The 12,706-nt window shown below is 48.6% G+C and overlaps 1 long non-coding RNA gene across 1 annotated transcript; it reads left to right on the top strand.

Annotated features, from left to right (window-relative positions):
- Positions 1-624: 624 nt before the first annotated feature.
- Positions 625-12,175, top strand: LOC111927659 (uncharacterized). The gene is made up of 2 exons (XR_002863692.2): positions 625-795; positions 11,469-12,175. It is a non-coding gene; the product is annotated as an uncharacterized LOC111927659 (long non-coding RNA).
- Positions 12,176-12,706: the final 531 nt, after the last annotated feature.

Below are 12,706 nucleotides of genomic sequence, written 5' to 3'. Positions count from 1 at the left end.
CTCACTGGGGATAATCAGACAGTTCCTACCAGCCTCACAGGTCCCAAGAGAGGAAAAATAAACCCTAAAATAAAGAGATCCCAAATTTGAATAAGCCAGAAAAGTAAGTGCCTGCATCTTCTCCCTACAGGATGCTGTCATTTTTCACTTTATTTGAAGGTTTATATGACATTTTATATTTTTACTTTGAAAACATCTCACTGGGGAAAAGCAGAATTTATAGTACATTTTCAGTTTTGCTGTCCAGTTCCACAGGGCACAGGGAGGAAAAACTCTGGTGCCTGTCAGTTGTCCCCACTGAAATAAATCCAAGCAGGAGGACCACGAGCTGCTGTGATTTCCTGCAGGAGCTCTCTCACAGGCAGGTGCTCTGCAGCTGTCCAGGCTCGGCTGGAGGTGTGGGGTCTGCTGGGTGTCCGAGGCTCATCCTGCTGCCCTCTCACAACCCAAGGCTGTCCCACCTTTCCCTGGCAGCTCTGCTGAGCCCGCTCTGCCCTGGCCACAGGGATGCTGCCCAGAGCCAGGACATCCCTCCTCTGCTGCTCCTGGATGCTATCCCGGGCAGCTCAAGAAAAACTGGCTCGGTAGGAGGCTCCTCCTGCTCTCCCGGCCCAGGAGCTCTGCGGGGGCTGCAGCATCTCCAGGAGAGCCGGGGATACCCGAGCAGGGCAGATCCAGCAGAAACCTGCCAGAAACCTCCACCCTCCCGAAGCAGCTGCTGGGAGCCGAGCCGGATACCCCGGGGCATTTCGAATGGCACTGATCACCGATATTTAAACACCGGAATCCCACCGGGTAAGCCAGCAAAGCCCTTTCCCGGCAGGTCCCCTCCCTGCTGTGGCAGGGTGGGGTAAGAGAGATAAACCAAAGCATGCCAGCGCTTCCCTGCGAGGCATTCCCTGCAGGCAGCAGCCACAGGAAATTCCCCTGGAGTGTAGGAGACGGAGGGCCTCTCAACAGGTTTAATTTTAACCATCCTGCAGAGCTGGATCATTTCCTGGGAATACTGTGGGATTGTTTGGGGGCGTTGCCATTCTCAAATGAGCTCTTCTAAATAGATAGATAAAGAAATAAATAAAATGCCCTTTTAAATCTTTGGTTCTTATTTGACTAGTGTTGGATGTGATTTGTAAGTTTAGCTCACTTTTAGTTCTGCACGGAGTTATGAAGGCTGCCTGGGGTTTTGTGAGGGAAGTCTGGTAAAAAAGGGTCTGGCATATCCAATAATGCGGCACAGAAGCTATGTGTGTGGGGAACACACCCATTCAGAAGGAAAGCTGGCTTTCCCTGGTGTAGTTCGCCTTCCAGCCTCTTACAGCGAGGCGTTTTTGTTCTGGTATCCTTGCTTTGTGAAGAAAAAGTCGATGTGACTGAGCCCCCAGAGCATCTTAACCCCGGGGAGCCGCTGGGTCTCTGCCCACAGTCACCCAGGGAAGTGAGGCTGTGGTGGCTCTGGCTGGGACTGGTGTCCCCTGCCCGAACACTGGCTTGCTGTTGGAGCTGTGCTGGAGCTGCAGGGTGGGGTAGCCTGATCCCGAGCCTTCAGGCCTTGTGCCCAAAATGCTCTGATGCACATCCTTTCCCAGCTCCACAAAGGACAAGCACAACTTTTATTTCACCCTTGGGCACAAGAGAGAAGGCACCAGTGACTTGTGTTTTATTAAAGCCAGGCCAACTGCTTGGGGCTTTCTTGTGACAGGAATTATCAATCTTAAATATATATATAGTGGAGCAGGCTGGTTCTGCCAAAAGCCTGCAGGATGAGCTGGGCACTGCACTGCTCTGTGCAATGTATAATCACACATTTTTTTGGTGCCCCTGTGTCTAAGGCAGGGCAAAACTTCCCAGCCTAAATGCTGCCCCTTCATCAGAGACCCTTTGGCTGACAAAAGGCAGCATTTATAAATACATCTTTATGCTGATCAAAAGGAAGGGCTGTGGAGCTGTCACTGTTTTATCAGTTCCGTGGTTATTCCTGTGTTCCCCTCACATGGGCTGGCAGCCCCCAGGAACCTGCACCTCCCTGAGGTCCCTGCTGAGCACCCCTGGGTTTGAGAGCTCCCTGAGCAGCCCTGGGCTTTCAGCTGTGCTGCCAAAGCTCTTATCTGTGCTCTGTGGGATCCCTTGGTGCCTGAGCAGGTGTGCAGGGACAGCAGTGATGGAGGGGAGCTCTGAGCCCCAGATCAAGGAGTCACAGCAATTCCTGGCTCCCAGAGCCTGGCAGAGCCGTGTCCTGCAGAGCCCAGACTCTCAGGGAACTCACTCTGCCCCTTCAGCCTCGCTGTGTGCAGCTGTTTGAAGGCTGTGGGCCACCAGGCATCCTGAGAGCTCAGGTATTGTCTGTCCTCTCACAGCCCTCACAAAGGCAACACAAAAGCAGAAAGGAGTATTTTGCTCTTTGGCTACTCCATCAGAAATACCCACACCTGCTGCCAGGCAAGTGCCTGGTGGAGGGGAGTGCTGCAGTCACAGGGGGAAGCAGAAGCAACTCACTTTTCTGCCATGCATGGGATCTGTGTTCTTCTGTTCAAGATGCTCAACAGGATCAAATGAAGAAATCATTCTTAATGTTTCCCCCATGAGAATATAGGGCCTAATTCCTCCCTCCCTAAATTAAAACCAGGATGAGAAGGCAATAATCCAGTTTTGTCTCATCTCAGATCTCTGTCTCAGGATACAGGGTTGTAAGATCACTGTGCCCTAATAGCTTCCAGCTAAGAGAACAACATCCAGAATAAACACCAAAATTGGTTAAAAAGAACCACTTAGAGAATAAAAGCAGACTGGAGATGACTTCCCATCCCAAATGAAATTAATGTAATTGCTTCAGCCTTTTCCTCTCAGGACCAAGGTACTATGGGGCAGTTTGTTTTCCTCTTCCTTAATACACACCATGTGTTTTTTGGACTCATGCTCCAGTCACCACATGAGCTGACAGCTGCTTTCCCCTCTGATGCTCAGGCAGCTGTGAGCAGCTGCTTCCTCTGCCACACCCACACCGAGCGCCTCCACAACCAGGGGAGCAGGAAGGGGCTCTGGCATTTCTGTCTCGCTGCTTTTGGTGGCTGCACAGCTCTTCTCCTGCCCTGAAAGGCAAGAGCAGAGAGGGCAGGATGCCCCGCTGGGCACCCCCCTCTTTGTCAGGGCAGCACCTTTTTCTGCAGGACGGATTTCTGCATTGCACACCAGATTTCAGGTGGAATTTTTGCAGAAATGCTTCCTTTCTGGCAGCTGGGCTTTGTGTCCCCACCTTCTGTTAGTGCCACTGCTAATTGTCCAGAGAGCCTCAAAAGAAACTGCTGATAATTGTCCCAGAATTTCACAACTGCAAAGAGAACAGACTGTGTCTAACCACGGATTGAGTGTGCTGCCAGGCCATTAGCTTTTGTTCATTTTGCTGTTTAGGAGGCACCTTTAATTTTTTTTTTTTTTTTTTCTGCATTACAAAGTGAGAAATACTTAGCATTTATTTAATTAGCTTGGCTACAATACAGATGTTCCATGATTACAAACCAAAGTCACTAAAATCCTAAAGTGAATGGTACTTTTTTGTCCCATTGGAAATTAAAAATCAGTTGCACTGTGATTAAATTGATTCCGGGTGGTTTCTGTTGAGCAATTATGTTCAAAAACAGTCTGCCAGTCCAATTTGCTATCAAATCTCACTTTATCACTAGCATTCCACATGCAGGTGCATAGACAATATAAACCCAAAGTCCTACAGAATTATCATCCTTTTGTAGGAATGAAATGCTGATTGTTTATTATCTGATTTAATTTCTGGTGGTTAAATCTGAGCGGTCTGATTTAGCAACATTTTCAATCAACCTTACAAATATTTGAATGCATTTATGTAACAATTAATGTGCAAAACAGCGTGGAGCAAAGTCAGCTCTCTTTTTTCTGCTTCAGGCAGGGCACTCCATTCCTGTCCCCTAAGGAGTGGGACGTGCCCAGGGCAGCCTGGTGTGGGGCTGCCCTTTGGAAAAGGGCACCATCAGGACATAAGAGCCCCTCTCCTCTCAGTGGGGCCACCAGCAAGAGGGGCTGGATGCAGGGGATGAATTTGGGACCACAGCCCAGTCCACACCTGTGCTAGTGCACCTCAGAGTGGGATTGCAGCCCTTGGGCTGTGCTGGCAGCTGAGAGCTGAGGCTGCAGGGCAGGAGCTGCTGCAGGGGACAGTCCTGCTGCCCTTCTTGGGCATGGTGAAACCAGGTCACCAAAGGGAGCTCATTTGTGAATTCAGGTCACTGGAACAGCTCTAACATCACACTGCATGACTTTATTTATCACAGGCATTGGATGGATTCTGCACTGCCCACAAGCTCTCAGTCATCTCTTTTCCAAGCCATGAGGCACCATCCCTGCTTGCAGGCAGGTGGAGGCAGCTCCCGTGGCAGAGGATTGGAGCTGTGCCAGCTGCTGGAGCAGGGATGGGGGCCTGGGGCATCTCTGAGCTTTGCTGGTGGCATTCCTTACTGTTAAAGGTGCTGAGTGCAGGCTGGGGCGGCTCTGGTGACATTTCTGCACAGCCACTGCTGCTCTGGATGCCTCCCTTCCCATCTGCACAGCAAGTTGGTAGTGATGCTGTTGACAAAGAGGTGACTCATTTCCACCACCAAATCTATCTCACACAATGCATCTATATCCTGTTTAATTTCACACCTATCCTGTTTGCTTAGTTACACAGCATTGCTCTTCTATTTGGTGAGTTTTAGATTGTATTATAAGGAGTGAATTTTTATATTATATTATACTATATGATAATTGCTCATTTAATTTTAACTTGGTAATATGTTTATACTGCAAACTGTTATGAAAATGACTTATAAGAGTGTTTTAACTAAATGTATAATTTGAGGATACGAATTTCAAATGCTATACAAACCTTATGGGACAGAATTGCTGTGCCCTTACTCAGGTAAATGTGAGTTTAAGAAGCATTCGCAACCCAGGGAGTATTTTGAGACCACTGTTTAATTACAATAATTACTACCCATAAGTCACAAACTCGGATGTGATGTATCACCAGGTCTCTTGCTGGCTGCAGATGGGCAGTGCAGTGTTGAGCAAGGAGCACAACCCGAGCTGTCAACCTGTTTCTCACCCCTGCGAGGAGTTACTCACACTGCTGAGGAGATGAACACCCCTGTTCTCACCAAATACCCAGCAGTTCCTCAGGTGGACGGATGTTGTCGGGGTGGAAGCCACATCACTTCATTATGCTGCCCATTTTTTTGGCCCAGGATAAAGTGTTTTACCCAGCCTGGTATCAGAGCACTGGGAGCTTTGTCATCTCCCTGCCAGGACCCCACTCAACCTGCCCCTGAGCATCCCTCCAAGAGCCATAATCCTTCTGGGTGCTCTCTCCTTATCCTCCCAACCCTCTGCTCCTCTTGAACCAGCACTTTTAAATTACCCCCATCCTCAGTATAATTTAATGAAGGAGCTGAGGGAATGGACAGGGATAGGGGGAAGATCAGTGGGAGATGCTAGGGTGGCACTGCAGGTCTTGTCAGCCTATGGGGGGGTCCTGTGGCAGCAGGCTGCACAGATTCCAGCTTTCCCAGCTGTCTGCCCTATATAGACTAAAAAGTTGCTCTCCTTCTGCCTCTGTTTCCATAGTGGATTTTAGTATTGTAAATATGGATTGGACGAGTGACAATGAAAGAGACTCTTCAGAGAACCTGGAGTTTTGGTAGGTAAAATAATTTGGCTTGCTGTGAACATTTGTACTTGAAACGTCCAATTTCAGTGTGGAATTAAATTTTGACCTCATCAGCATATCTGACTTAGCACCACTGGAAGGTTCACTAACCCTTTATTTAATGTTCTGATCTACTGTTTGTTCCAACTTTAGCAAAAACCTTCCTTTTATTTAGCAAAGTGTAGCAGCCAAGCTAAACAAATATCAGAAAATCCTTTTAACTGTGTCCACTTCTTTTGTTTGAATGCCCCGAGCTTCCCACCCCATGGTGGCAGTGCTCCTGCTCTGCAGCCTCACAGCAAAGGCAGCTCATTTCTGCTGGCCCTGGTGCCCAGAGGCACCTCACTCTCAGCATCTGGGTCCTGCCTGCAAAAAACCACCATGCCTTGGCCCCTTGGGTTTCAGGCAGCTTCCCACTTCCCTCTTTGCTCCTGCTCTGCCAAGCTGCCAGCTCCTGCTGCTGGGACCTCGGGCTGCAGTGACAGGATCACACCCACCTCCGAAGTCAAGTGCAAAGTCAGAGGCTAAGCAGAGATTAGGGATCAGGTATTTTAGTCAGTGACATCCTAAGAACTTTATCCGAATGGCCTGGCTTAAAACAAATAACCCACTTTCAATCAGGTTTTGCTTCTGACAGGCAGAGCTCCGTGAACACAGAAAAAAGTAGGTGAAGGCTCTGGAGCAACAGGGACTCAGTAACATTCATGCTTCTTGGATTCAGCAATGTGTCCTGGTTTTCCATCTATGCAGTGTGCATGTAGCCGAGTTCCACTGTCAGCTTGGGTTCCTGTGGGACTATTCCCATCAGGCCAGTCTCAGAGGAGAAAACTCCAGGGGTTAACAGGATGTTTTTCCCAGTGGTTTCATTGGATTTTGAATGAGGCCCAAAATGTTGCTGATGCTAAAAGTATGTGCACTTTTAGCTGCACAGACTTAGCCATGCCCTTTAATAATCTTTAATGATCTGATCCCTTTGCAGTACCATCAGTAATAACAGTGTTGGGGTGATGCCAGGAGATGATGAGCCATCCTGGTTACGCTTTAGTGCTTCAGGAAAACAAACTTCTACTGCTCCTGCCTAAGAAAAATGGGTCCCTTTTAAACCAAATCCCACCCCCTCTTAAGGTGCCAGGTGTCCTCTCCCACAGGATCCTGCCTGTCACACTGTGTGCCATGCTGGGTGCTGGGTGCCTGTTTCGCCTGCACTTGCAGCCCAGCTATGAATTTTGGGTTTTCCCCTGTCACGTTGCTGTCTCATGAGCTGCAGGGATCTGAAAAGGTCTGGAAAACACACTGGCACTCCAGCCCCTGGAGGCAGGCCATTTGCACTCTGCTGCAGGCTCTGTTTTTGCCAGGACTGTGACAAAGTCGGCTGTCCTGTGTCACTGTGTTGAAGAGGATCCGAACAAGAGCCTCTTCCAGGGGCAGCCTGTGGTGCCAGCACAGGGCACTGGAGCTGCTGGGGCCCACTGCAGGGAGAATAAAGATAAAGTCTCTCCCGTGTTTGGGGCTTCTGAAGGCACCTCATGCTTCTGAGAGTTTTTCAGGCATGTTGCAATCCTGTGAAAGCAAAGCCTCCTCACGTGTGCAGTTTCTGCTCCTTTTCCTTGGTGCTGTTGCTCTCCCTCTCTCCTGGTGCCAGTGTTGCCTCCTTCCCCAGCTGGCAGATGAGAGCTTGGCTGCAGTGCACCTACCTTTGGCCAAGGATTTTTAAAGTCAGCTACCGACCAACCTGTTCCTCCAGGTGACTCCTGAGGCATTTATTCCCACTAAGTTTCCCCTTCCACAAACTCCCGGGAGGGCTCTTTCAGAGGCAGCCACTTGTGCTGCCGGGCTGAGCAGAAAATGAGCAGGGATGCAGGAAAGCTCTCAGCTCTTGCTGGAGCCACGGGAGGGTGGTTTATGGCATGGCATCAGCAGCACAGCGCAGGCATGACCAGCCACACAGAGGGGAATTGGGGCTGGGTGCCTGGGGGAAGAGGGAACAGGAAGAAAAAGAGATGGAAGAAGGAGGTTTGTTTTCTGTTTCCTTCTCTGAGAGTCTCAGCAGCTGTGTTAGAGCAGGATCTCTGGGTTTGGGACGCTGTAAAACACTCAGGTTAAAAGGGAAACCATCACACTGCCTTGCTGCTAATCAAACCCTGCTTTATTGTAGCACCTTCCTTGCCCCCAAGTACTGGGAAGCTTGAAATCAGTCTCAATTCGCGGTGGTGTATCACCAGCTCTGCTCCCCTCTGGCACCACAGGGGCTCTCCCCAGGGCTCTCTGCCTCCACACCATGCCCAGGCTGCTGTGCCACGGTACATTAGAGCAGATCTAACCCTGTAAACCCCACTAATCCCTCCAGGGCAGGAGAAGCCTGTTCGGTGGGAGGGATGCAGAACGCAGAGACTGCGGAGTGCAGACACCAAGGTTAACCAGGGGTGCCCAGACTCCTAATCCCCTGGTGTTATCACTGCCAATAGCTTTGGGGGGGTTCTGAGAACACCCCAGGCCACAGATTTGAACCTGCTGTCTCCAGGGCTGCGGCCACAGCTCAGTCCCTGCTCTCTGTCCACACCTCATCACAACCACTCCATTCAAAGTGTCTCGAGATGCTGCTCCCACATGCAGGGTTTCCTTCTTTTTCACTGATTTATTGGAAAGAGTAGGGTCTCCAGGCATCCCTCAGGATTCCTAGGGAAGGTATTTTAAGGAGAAACCCTTCGATCTCTAGGTTTCCATCAAAATAACGGCACCTATAATGACAGGCAAAGTATAAACGCTTAGGCAGACAAAGATAAGCGTTGGTGCTGTGGCTGCCTATTTAAATCAGATCCCCACAAACGCCGGTCTGGACAGGAGAGACCCAAAGTCTTTCTTGTTCATTACGTGAGCTTAAGCAGAAGACCTTTATTTGAAGCTTATTTCTGCTTTCATATGTCACAGCAGCAGTATTCTCCAGCAGTGGAGGGCAGCTTTTCTCTAATTTTAGATCTTTCTCTCGGAAGATGGCAGCTGACAACGGAGACAGGCCTCTGAAAAGGATGGATTTGAAGGCTTGCCTTTTTACTAAAGATGTACAAGCTGTGCAGCGCAGCGGTTCTTGCGAGATCAAACCGAGTGGATTTCAGTTTCAAATCCCACCCTACTTTGAGGTCAGACTCCAGGCAATGTGTCCCAAGCTGCTCACCAACAGAAAGGCAGGCATCGTTTTTTCTGGCAAAAAAAAAAAAAAATACAAATTGTGAGAGCTAAGAAAGGGGAGCAGGAGCAGGGATAAATGATTTACACACAGCAAACCCACTGAGGAAGTCAAACAGATGCTTTATTGTCTCCCAGGGCTCCAGGCTGGATATATCCATTTCTAAATAGAGCTTGCTACACCTCAGTGCATCGTTTCAGGCTACAAATTGTCCTGCAAGGTTCAAGGTAAAGCTTCTCTGTTTCCCTCCTGGACAGCTCATTGCACCTGAGGAAAGGCAGAGGTAGGAAGAGCCCCACCAGGTCACTGCAATCCCCTTTTTTTGTGCCCACGGTGTGTCTGATGGGCTTTCAATAGCAAGCTTAGGAGACACCTCAACAACTTGCTTTGCACCCTCTGTTTCAGTTATTAAGAGAGAAAAGTTTGCACAAATAGGGAGTCAAAATAGGAAAGCAGAAGCTACCAGCTGAGTTACTCATCGGGGTGGGTTAATCTTTTTGTCGGTGGAGCTACTCCCTTATCACAGAGGTGTCACCCTTTGTGCCCTCCCTTGGGGCAGGTGATGCATTCTCCCCGGGGCCCTTTTTTTGTCATTGGAAGGCAATGTAAAGTATCTATCTGTGTATCTGCCTAATCTCATTCTGGCTGTTGCTGTGATGGCTAGATAACAGATATGAAAATTAGGGCTTGTCTAGCAAGGCTCAGCCGTCCTCCTGAATGACTTCCTGACTTCCAGCAGGGAGTGACCAATCTTTAAGGCACAGAGAGCTGCCCTGACAGGCAGCAGCCTGGAGACCAAGCTTCCAACTCCCATATACGTTTGCATTCTCTTCTGTGTAATTTTGAAGAGGAATTTTGTACTGGACTTTGCTCAGGTGCACGTTTCTCATATATCAACATCTCATGGAGTTGCAAATTTTAAAGGGATGTTGTAAGGCTAAAAATAATCTTGTTTGGTTTCCCCTTTGCTAATCAGGTGCTGATGGCCACACAAGCTGGGTGGGAAATGCCTGCCTCTAGTTTGCACCCCTTTTGCTCAGGAGACGAGACAGGGCAGAGCTCAACATCTCTCAGCAGGGTCCAGAACCATGGGCCACAAGCATGCTCTTCTTGGAGTGTTGAGCAATTCCTTCCCTAACTTAACAGACTGAATTTTAAATATCTAATTTAGCTTTCAGCTGCATGTTATTAGCCTTTTTTTCCCCTTTCAGTTTGAATTGTAAAAGAGAGAAAAGAAAAAAAAAAGAGAGAGAGAAAAACCTAGGCTTCCCTTGGTAGTCAGGCCCCCAGTTTGTTTTCCTTTTCAGTCTGATGCACAAGGATCCAGTAAAGATTTGCAAATGCTGCTGGAGAGTGTTCATTTACATCAGAACATGCTGTTTGCAACTGATTTTTAAAGACCCACTCTCCTTCTCTATTAATTTTATGCTGTGAAATAAAATCGTACAAAAATAATACATACAATGATTTTGACAGCAAACTAAATAGGGTGCTCTGTAGGAGATGCCATCACTGATTTTTGCCTATTTTGTTTAGCTGATAAAGAGCGGGGAAACGCTTGCTTTGAGAAAAATCACTCTCCAAAGAACAGCAGCTGGGGAAGTGGAGGCTGGTAAGCAGTTGCTGCCTGAAGATTCCTAAGGCTGGGAGCACTTACTACATGCAGTTTTCCCCTTTGGAGGGTAGGAAGCTACGTGTGCTACTCTGCCACCCAAAGGGGAAGAGTCTCTCTCCTCCTCCGAAGAGGAACTTTTCCAGTGGCTCACCATCCTCTGCCAGAAAAAAAAAATCATATCTGTCTTCATCTTGCTCCTCTTCTTAAACTGAGAGTTTAAGTGCCAGCAGTGCCAGCCTGCCTTTAGAATAACTCGGGGAATGTGCCTACAGACACGTCTTGGCAAAGGGAGGAGTGCAGAGCAACCAATCGTGGTAAAGACTGATGTTTTCTACAGGGAGCAAAATGAAGAGGAGTCCTTCATGTGGAAAAAACAACAAGTAAAAAAAATTAAGAAAAAAGCTCAACCCATAGAAATAGCGTCATAAAAATGTTACACATGGTCTGTGCACTTGGGCTGCTTGTGATGAGACCATACGTGGAGGAGAGACTGTTCATATTTTTCAGATAAACAAAAACACTCCCTTCTTCTGCTTCTGCTGGGAAAAACACCCCAAGGTGGTGGAGAAGGCAGCTTTTCCGAGAGCTGCATCACATCTCTTTACATGACCTGGACACCCATTTCCCCCCTCCCCATCTGATTATTGCGGGGTGCTCTCAGCGGTGCCATTGTCCCCCGATGCCAGGGGGGCCGTATCCTGCTCATCTCCCTGGGACACGGCTCCAGAGCCGGCATTCCTGCCCTGTCCTGCAGCTGCTCCTTGGGACCCTTCCATCTCCTCCAGCGCCGCTGCCGCCGCCCGGGCACCGCGCTCTCCTCAGACCCGGCGCATCACCGGCATCGCAAACCATTCTCACCATAATTAGCAGCAATTAGTGACTTAATGGAGAGTCTTTGGGGATTCCTAAGCCTGCCTCACGAGCGTGTTTTTTGTTTTTTTTTTTTTTTTTTTTTTAAGGACGGTGGAAGTTGAGAAAGCCCTGAGGAATGCTGGTGGCATCTGGCTGTCCCTTATCTCCGCTCCTGCCCGGACGGGGTTGTTGGGGTGCGCCCTTCCCGCTGGGAATTGCACCCCAGCATCCCCGGGAGAGCTGCCTGGCATCTCTGCCCGCTTCCCCCGCCTCTCCCCCCGCCTCCCCCGGCCATGAGAGCCACCCACGAGCAAAAGATCCCCTCCGAAAGGGGGGGAGCGCGCTCAGATAGCGCAGAAAGTGGGGAAACGCAGCGGGAACCAAGATAAAATCGAATTTTCTTTGCGCCAGTAGATCCTCGGCTGTGCCAAGGCTGGGGCTCCCGGGCAGTCACACAGGGTTTGTTTGTGAGGGCACAAGGCATTCACTCCTCCGCCGAAAATACCCCCCTCACCTAATTAAAGTTCTCATTCTGAAAACAAATAGGGGTTCTCGGAGGAGACAGCGCAGTCTCCCTGAGGGTGTTACTGTTGGGAAGATCTTTGCAAGTCATTAGCAACCTCGGGAAAATGTTGATCAAATGGCTGGAAATGCAGCTTTCCAGTTTTCCACTAAACCGAGCGTAGTAAGCCGCTGCGGCATAAGCATCTTCATAATGATGTTTCTGAGCTAACAGGAGGGGCCTGGGGTGTTTTAATTGCCTTAGTTTCTAAATAAATGTAAAGAGATTTGTACACGTCCTGGATGCAAACGACCTCTTGCAGAAAGGCTGCTTTTTTGCCTCTGAAAGAAGGAAGAAAATCCCATTAAGGCTGAGCTTTGAATGTCTTACTAGCATGTACCCAAAACTATAATTAATGCAGACATATAACCAGCACCTCTATATCTGTGAACCCTTCTCAGCTGCTCACACAGGTTGTTAAATACTCTTTCGCCTAGCTGATTTTTTTTTTCAAGATTTTTGTGCCGTTTCACTGGCAAACTACAAGTGACATGAAGACACATCAATAGAAATAGGACAATTACAATAGATAGTCAGTCCTTAGGTCAGTATGCAAATTGCTATTTTTAGAAATGACACATTTTTGTCCTGCAGGTGGGCTCTCATCTTTCTGTAATTATGGGCTTTCTGCTACATAATAGAGTCTACTTCTGTATGGCAAGTTATTTTGTAACACGTTGGCAGCAGTTTCAATTGCACAAATCGATCCAGGCATTGGAAATTTAAAACAGAATTTTTACCTTTATTGCCTAGTTTAGTTTCTACCTGTTCTCTGCATGTATA

The sequence above is a fragment of the Cyanistes caeruleus genome, chromosome 3 (genome assembly GCF_971803275.1).
Source record: "Cyanistes caeruleus chromosome 3, bCyaCae1.hap1.1, whole genome shotgun sequence".
NCBI lineage: Eukaryota > Metazoa > Chordata > Aves > Passeriformes > Paridae > Cyanistes > Cyanistes caeruleus.
The sequence above is the reverse complement of the archived record's forward strand: the minus strand, read 5'-3'. Positions and strand labels throughout refer to the sequence as shown.